A 9,460-nucleotide genomic window follows, 5' to 3' on the forward strand; every position below is an offset into this window, starting at 1 on the left:
AGTTGCTTACGTTGAGTTATACAGAAACTATCAGCTTAACAAATTTCCTCGGGAAAAAATGTGTAACATTCGATACCAATTTCCCCGGGAAAAATGTGTAACATTCAATGCCAATGAATTGTTATTCCTACTTTTTGCTTTCTATACCAGTCACGTACATATGTATGTATACACCTGTGTATCTGAAAATATCTAACGTATCTTTCTAATCTTGACACAAAGCCAGCAATTTTGATGGGAGCGTAAGTCGATTATATCGACCTCAATACATGACTGAAACTTGTTTTATCGACTCCTCGAAGGACAAAAGGCAAAGACGGCCTCGGCGGAATTTGAACTCAGAGCGTAATGAATGGAAGAAATGCTGCTAAACATTTTATCGGACATGTTAACGATTCTGCTAGCTTTCACCCTTTATCTGACAATGTAATGTCTACAATAACAGCGCTCAGAATGATGTGAAAGCAATACGGGGCCAAAAGGTATATTTAACACGACGTATGGTTCTGCAAAGATTACAAATTTGAATACCATAAAATAGACGAATAAAACTCAGTGATAAAGTACACAAATGTACGCTAAGAAACAACCAAATTTTAGATTCTATGATATTCCTCTTTCGAATATCATAGTAGTGATGTTGGATAATAGTGACAGTAGTATAAGCTTCATCTTTTGGGAGACCTCTGCGGGTAATGTATTTATAATAGTTATATTTCTGAAGTAATTATTAGGTGGTGTATTCTAAACGCAATCATAATTTGCATTGTTTCTTTCTAGACTTGCAAAGTCATTGACTTCCCGGATGAGAGTACTAAAAAATATATTAGAAGGAGAGTTAAAATAATATTAATATCTGTTACCTTATTTTTGGCCTTCAGCTCTTTCCTAATTATTAATTAATATAGTTGAATATAATGTTCCTTCCTAAACTTTTCTTTCATTTGAATATGTTGATCATTAGGTTGTTAGTCTAATTCTATTGTTATATTAAAATATATTTTTATATTTATTAATTATTATATATATATATATATTTTTATCTTATACTTTTTCCAGTCTTTGGAATGCGGGCATAAAGGATTTTAGTTGAACGAAACGAATCCTGTATTTACGAGATCTTTTTGTAGTCTAGTACTTATTTATTCAGAGATTTTTGCCGAGCCATTAAGTTACGGGAACATAAACAAACCAGCACCAGTTGTCAAGTGGTGCTGGTGGTAAGGATGTGACAAACATAGACACAAAGACACGAACACAAATATACACAACGGATTTTTACCTAGTTTCTGTTTACCATATTCACTCATAAAGCATTGGTCAACATGGGGCTATAAGCTACAGTAAAAGACAGTTGACCCGTGATGCTGCACATAAGGACTGAATCCGAAACCACGTTTTAGATTCTTTTACAGCGGTCACTTTGAAGTCATCTGTATACAAAAGATGTTTGCTTGACCTCGTTCAGCATTTGAATCAAGCCGAGTGTGGCATAAACTGTTGGTTAAACAGAAGAGCCAAAAGCGAGATACCTCTTTCAACATCGCACTTGCAATAGAGATACACATGGGGTTGACGCCAGAAACTGACCGATTAGTAAAATCATGTGATCCGAATTGAGGTAGGGGTGATGGGGAAAGTTCGATTTACAGAAATAGAAAGCGCCAGTACCACTACCTTGCCTGCTTACATTCACGCATCTATGTGTATATAGGCAGGCAGACAGTATGTATACACATCGGCACATCTACGGAAATACACACACACACACCAACTGCGTGCACGCTCACAATATGTGCCCACTCTATCGCACATAGATACATACACAAACATTCACGTGCACCTAGGTGCACGTACTCCTGAAGTAGCGGCATACACACATGCGCACACACACATGCACTCACACACACACACACACGCCAACTGTGCGCACGTACAATATATGCAAGCACGCATTCGCATTACCTCTCTTAGATAAATGTTTATGATCACTATATTTTCTTTTAATGATAAAGATCTCTATTTTCTTCCTGCTTTCTTCCCTTCGTCATCTTTTTCTTGTTACTCCTTATCTATACATGCCTTCCACTCCCACATATTTCGATCTATCCTTCCCTTGACATACTTCTTGACTTTTGCTTGTTTTTTTAGAATTTTTATTATTATTTTGTACTACTATTCCTCTATTCAGTTCATTTCCCCGCTGCAACAACGTAACCTTTAATTAAGGTAATCTCAGCCTAATCATTAGTTACGATGAGCACTTTTCTTTGCAGAACTATAACATTAGAGATTCATCTAAGAAACATATGTAGCGTGTCTTCGTCTTTTGTTTTCTGTAAATTTGAACTATATATGTATACATACAACGAGATTTTTCAGTTTCCGTCTACAAAAAGGCTTTGGCTGTCCGGGGGCTTTAAGAAAAGACACTTGTCTAAGTTGCCACACAGGGAAACTGAAGCTGGGATAATGTGGTTGGGAAACAAACTTTTTATCACACAGCTACTTCTGCTTCTATAAAACTAAGGATACACAACGACCGGGAATCGAACTCGGGCTCAGCACGTAGTAGGTGAATATTCTGCTACAGAACCACCGATGCAATAGGAAATGTTTTTGAAATTCCACCTTTTTAAAAATCTTAAGTGTTTGCCATTTATTCATAATGAGTTTAATTTATCTGTACATTATTGGTGCTACCTTAGATATGGTTGGATTTACCAGTACATTTCCTGGTTCTTAGCTGTGCATCACAAGGTCAAAAACGTAGTCAATAAATTTTATACTAACGCTCTCGATTCTCCAGTCTTCGTTTATGACTTTATTTATCAGTAATTGATCTTTGCGATGATGTATGCCTTTGTAACATAATTTCCGTTCTTCTAGAAGTGAGGTTCCTTCCCACCCCATTAATGGTAATGTAACCTCTGATTTATTACTGTTAAGGCTTTCTAAGCAGTAGACAAGCAGTTTATGAGCTAGGTACTTCTTTACGTTTAATGAGCCATTCACGTACCGTTTCCAACCTCATCACTATAATTTTTTCAGTAGCTCTATTTTTATTGCACGTTTTCACTACTCAACCGAGTGCAGGCATGTGCGCTTAGGACGGATAAAATGTTTAATTTTGTTCTTTTCTATTGTACTGAAAATTGTTTCTGTGAGTATTTATCTATATAGTATTGGCAGAAACATTACAATATCCTAGAACATATCTGGTGGCAGTTAGTTACGTCTTTTTACATTCTAAGTTCACATACGACTGACATGATTGCTTTTTAAATTTCCGAAGTCTCTTAAACAATTCAACAATTACCAGTTAAGCACGGAGGAAGAGTTGATGATAATGATGATGATAATGGTTCTGATAATAATCATCGTCATCAAACAATATATACATATATACATGCACATACGTAAATACTCACATAATGTAGTAATTCATAAAATCACAAGGACCACCACTTAACAATTTTAAAATATTTACTTAAATACTTTTTCGTAATACGGTGTCAAAATTTTCGTCGCTCGAAACTGCGATCAGTTCATCAACAGAAAATTCTTCCTGCATCACAAGAGATGCGGCAGAATTTTTTTTCAGTGAACAGGTTGTAGTTTCGAGCGAAGAAAACTTTTACATCTCATTAGAAAAAATGCTTAAGTGAAGTTGACGGTTTGCAGTAGGAATAGTTTTTCTCTCTATGTGAAAGATAAGTTTACTTTCAAATAATGATAATCTATTTACTAATGTGTTTCTGTGTTTATCGCTTGGCATTGAAAATTTTAAAAAACATTTAAACAACACGCATACTTAATCTTTAAAACAGTCAGAAATAAGATGAACATCCGTTAATTTCTGAAAGGATGAATAGACAAACATGACAATACTTAATAAATATTTGTCTCCCGGAAGAGAGAATTAATATGCATGCGGATGCACACATTTGCCGAATATAATTTTCAATATTTTTTTCATTCTAAAAATTTGAAACACAATAAAAATTAATTCAATTTAATAAAAATATTTATAAAAAATTAATAATTTATTTAACGAGAAATAAACAATAACACTGATATGATTACGCTAATAATTTATTTTCTGTTATTTAGATTATTGATTAAGTTGTAGCGAGAATATTAAGAAATGATTACCATTCAGATGCTGCTGGTATTTTGTAATCTAACATAAACTAAAGTGCAAGAGAGAATAATACTTTAGATGCTATTCTTTACTTCAAAACCCAAAGTAGCTCATGGCTATTTTGACCACATTTCAATGCTCACCTTCAATATAAGAGTTTTCTTTTCCAACATTTACCACTACAAAGCCGAATAATTCTTTAAAAATGCGAATGTTACCTTGATCTCATGGTCTTTGAAAATAATAAAAGTAAAATATTGAATTTTATTTTGTTTTTGGATTGTTTTCAAAACATACATGTGGCATGTTTCAGTCTTAGGTATGATGGAATTTACAAATATAAAGCACTTCATGGCCTACCTCTCCGTCGATTACGACGAAGAGTATTCCAGTTGATGCGATCAATTGAAAATCCAGCTAGTGAAATTTACGTGCATGCAGCTGAGCACCCCATAGATCTTCGTGTCCTTTGTGTAGTACTCAAGGAGATTCTGTATGACACAGACTATGACAAAGCTGGCCCTTTGAATTACATGTATAACTCATTTTTGCCAGCTGAGTAAACTGGAACAAAGATAACTAAAATGTCTTGCTAAAGGACGCAACGCATCTTAACCGGAATCGAACTCGCCTTGGGATCATGAGCCGAATACCCTAGCCATATGCCATGCACTTTCAGGGAACTTTATAAAAATATTAATATTACAAATATCACGATTGAAAAATATGACCCTCTCTAAAATTAATCATGTCCCACCAAAGGCAGTTGTGAAAGGCTAAGTGGACCGGAATGAAACTTGAACTAAGAACGTTAAGCCATAAATTATAAATATAAATATCTTAATAACTTCTCTCATTTATCATACAACTCACATACACACACACATAGTGTCTTCAAAGGGTGAACATCAGTTTGCATATCAATGCAACACTACAGTGTGAGATAAAAGGTATAAGGGGAGATCGCTTTTTAAATCTTCTTTATCCCCTTTCAGTGGAGCAGGATGGCATTTCACTCTTCCAACAATGGGCATAATATATTCCCTTCAGGTAGCAATTGAAGCATAGAATGAGGTGTTTCCACATCTGTTCACCGCCGCAGTGTGTGAACGAGCTTCGGTGATGATTTATGAATGCTGGTGTAAAGCATTTTGCATACTTTCTCCATCTCCCCTTTGTTTGTTACCGTGAGCCCATCCTTGATTTTAGGTGCCGCTGCCTCTCATCAATAGAGCATCAGCCCTGTCTTGCGTCTTTCTAAATTTGCCTTTTCCTCTGCAGCCTGCAACAGCTGCTTTAGTCTATGACTCTCGAAGTCATTTTTTAAATGTTGTCGGGAGTTGATCTTTCATGTTCCTCTTCACAGTATTCCGTTTCTTTAACATTTTCTACGTTTCCTTCGAGATTCTTCCGCCAAGCTCCTGCTGGCTGGCAGTTCTGGCTTTCCATTGCAACTTTTAATTTTCTGGAGCAGCAAATTGTAGTTCTCATCGACCTCTTTAAGATGACTTCATATATCCTTCTTGATAGCTTCCTGTAAATGTTTCATATTAAAGGCTGGACTCTTCAGTAGCACCGTCCTACCTCCGCTCATATATGCAAGTGAGACGTGGGCTTCAACGAAGGGCATAGAATATCAACTGGTTATAACGCAAAGGGTCATGGAAAGATCCTAATTGAGCGCATTCGAAATTAGTTAATTTAAGAATAGAGCGGATTGAACGCTGTGATCGCAGAGTACCGAAATCACAAATTACATTCGGATGGACATGTCACAAGGGTTACATACAAGATATGGGCCCGTGCAATTGCTGAGTAGTATCCAAGACATCGGAAAATTCTACTTCTCGTAAAACTATTTAAGAAGTCTCTTAGATAGTTTTACAGTAATAGTCATAATCCTATTTAGTTACGTATCCAAACTAAATGCTGTCAAGTTGGAATGATCAACCAAACGACAGACAGTAAAAATATGATTAACTTTACACACACTTGCACGGGGTACTTCAGAATCTTGGCCCAGCAGAAGTCGCCGAATTCTTGACCAAATACATGCTATATTTCGAAACACGCGCGCATACCCATTTATAGATATACGAGCTTCGTCAACCGAATCTCGCTTAGAAATTATTGGTTAAACAAAGGGTATGCTACAAGACGTTTGTGCAAGATGCCGGTCTATGGGATCGAACACATCATGATGTTGCTGCGAAGCGTTCTTCTAAACCATACAAGTATGCCTGCGCCACATGAACACACCTGCTAAAAAATAACAACTCCGAAATTATTATTTAAATGACATAAAACATCTTCAACCAGGTGTGGAAACCGTCATATACTTACCTTTCTTCCTCGTTCTACGGCACACATAACCAGCAGGAATATATTTAATTTTAAATATATATATGATTTATGATTCATGTGGTGGGTAGCTGAGAATTTCGTAATTTGCAGATTTTATCTCATAAAAATATATCATATTTCATTAATAGTTTCTTAATTACTCGAGCTACAATAATTTCTAAGCATTTCTTTTGTTAGCTTCAGACTATGATTCTAACTTCTTTTATACAGAATCTCTTGAAATGTATCTGATTATTCTAATATATTTCATCAATACCTATTCATATTTACGGATATCTCTTAATCTGTTGATTTCTTTTTAGTCATTTTCTGTTATATGCGTCATCTATCTATCTATCTATCTATCTATCTATCTATCTATCTATCTATCTATCTATCTATCTATCTATCTATCTATCTATCTATCTATCTACATATAAATGTGTGTGTTTGTATGTGTGCGTAATTTTCTCTAGAAATTCTCTACTCCAATAACGGATACACCTGACATATCTTATTAACACGCAAACCATAATTATTATTCATTTGTGAGCCACCAACTAAAGACATGAAAACATTGACAATCTATCTGTAACTTATTCATAGAGTTCATATGACTCTTTATTTTCCAACTTTCTGAAAAATGCTGTTTTACTCTATCATCTCACATTCTGCATTAATATGTTGTGAGTTCATTTTTTTCTCTGAAGTTATTAATATTAATAATGCAGGCAACTACTTCTGTTCCCGATATTTATGTCACGCAGTGCTAAATATTCGTGCAAACTTAAAGATCTGTTCCAAATAGTATACCCTTCTACCTGTATCCATAACTGAATCTCTCATCCTCCATAGTGCGCTTGACCTCTTTCTCGTCAAAAAAACCAAGCAATCGCTCAACAGCAGTGGCGCAATTAATAGGGTATTAAGGAAAGCGACCGCTCCCATTGAGTACTTTTTAAAAACATTTGGCGTCTTCTCAACAATTTTTAAAACTCTTTAGTTTGCTTGTGCAGCAAAAGTCGAACCTCCTATTTTTTGGGGTGATTGCATGGCTTTGGGAGACTCTCTGGACTCATTACTTTATTTGATCAACCTCCTGTATTCTTGATCTGTCTCATGTTTCAATAACAATAACTCATATAGGTCTGACGTGAAAAAGATGAAACTCCATGGGCTTGGCGTGTTGAAGTTATGCCGTTAGGATTTGTTTTGGTTCTTCAGAAATCAGGAGCCAACAACGCATCAGAAAAGACTGAGCAGACAGTGTCCACGTCCAGCCCGCAGCTACTACTTCTGTGTAATGCCTTAATGGCAAATCCAATGAAATAAAGTAGCTTGCTTACCAGCCACGCTCTGCCTGGCACCTTGGGCAAGTGTCGTCCACTATAGCCTCGGCCAACGAAAACTGGATTTGATAAACGGAAACTGAGAGAAACCGGCTGTATATATATATATATATATGTGTGTGTGTGTGTTGTGTGTGTGTGTGTGTGTGTATATATATATATATATATGCGTGTGTGTGTGTGTGTGTGTGTGCATGTGTATATGTATATGTTTGTGTGTCTGTGTTTCTCCCATCCATCACTGCTTGCCAACCAATTTTGGTGTTTTTACGTCCCCGCATCCTAGCGGTTCGGCAAAAGATGCCGATAGAATAAGTACTAGGCTTACAAAGAATATTTATTTTCAGTATTTACATTTGACGGATATTTGCCCTCATCTTGTTTGTTGTTAACACAAAGTTTCAGCTGATATACCCTCCAGCCTTCATTAGGTGTCTTGGAGAAATCTCGAACCTGGGTTCTCATTCCTAAGGTAGTTTTTGATGGCGTTGCTGTTGTTGTTATTATTATTATTATTATTATTATTATATTATTATTATTATTATTATTCAAGTCACTGTCTGGAATCGAACTCGGAATCTTGGGGTTAGTAATCCGCGCTTTTAACCACTACGCCATATGCCCAGTCAATCTCCCAGACAGTAACGCACGAATTCATACAACTCAGATTAGTTACATACGCGTTTCCAGATTAAAGTAAAGTTATATTTACTTACTTATTTCTCATCTTCAGTGCAGCATTTCAAGATATAAATTTGAGAGTGCTAGGATTTAATATGTAGGCGATCGGGCGCCATCGCATAACTGATATCCAACCAACACTTCCAAAAATATACAGCCGAACGTGAACACATGTTTACCCTCAATCCCCTATGGTAGTAGAAAAAGAACTTAGCTCCTATTTTTAAATTCGGTGCGTGGCGAAGCAATTTGCTGACCCCTAATTATAATTGTGTTTATAATTATAGAATATTCGTATAATTTTACCTAAAAAGGTTATTTTAAGGTACCGATCTACTTGGTAAAAGCATTAATTGTTAATTTTACCCTTTTACTATTAATATTGAAATTATAATTTACTCCCTGATCGAAAACTGCAGTTTCTGCGGGATTGCTCGTAACACACACGTGGAGATTGAGGATAAATATGTGTTCAGATTCGGCTGTATTTTTTGGAAGTGTTGGTTGGATATCAGTTATGTGAGCGCAAAATGGGCGTATAGTTGGTTAATTTCTGTGAGATTGCAATTTCATTCTCCATGGCATAGAATTCAAGAACATGGCACTTCAAATTAAAATTACCACACAATTATGGATTGGATGCCAGAATTTATCCTTCTCTGTTTGCAATATTACATTAAATTCCAATCGTCATGCTGTTTAATTAATCATATCTGCAACTGAAAATAATGAGTTTATTGTTTCACATGTTTGCTTGCTCCTAACATATTGACATTGGATTCTTTACTTAGTAATTTTTATTAACTCAATTTTACAATTTAGTTGTAACAAACACACTCACACACACTCAAACACACTCATATACACAAGCAATCCAACACACTCACACACATACACTCAAACGCACTCACACACACACACACATAGACACACATACACATAT

This window comes from Octopus sinensis, linkage group LG3, assembly GCF_006345805.1.
Source record: "Octopus sinensis linkage group LG3, ASM634580v1, whole genome shotgun sequence".
NCBI classification, from domain to species: Eukaryota; Metazoa; Mollusca; class Cephalopoda; order Octopoda; family Octopodidae; genus Octopus; species Octopus sinensis.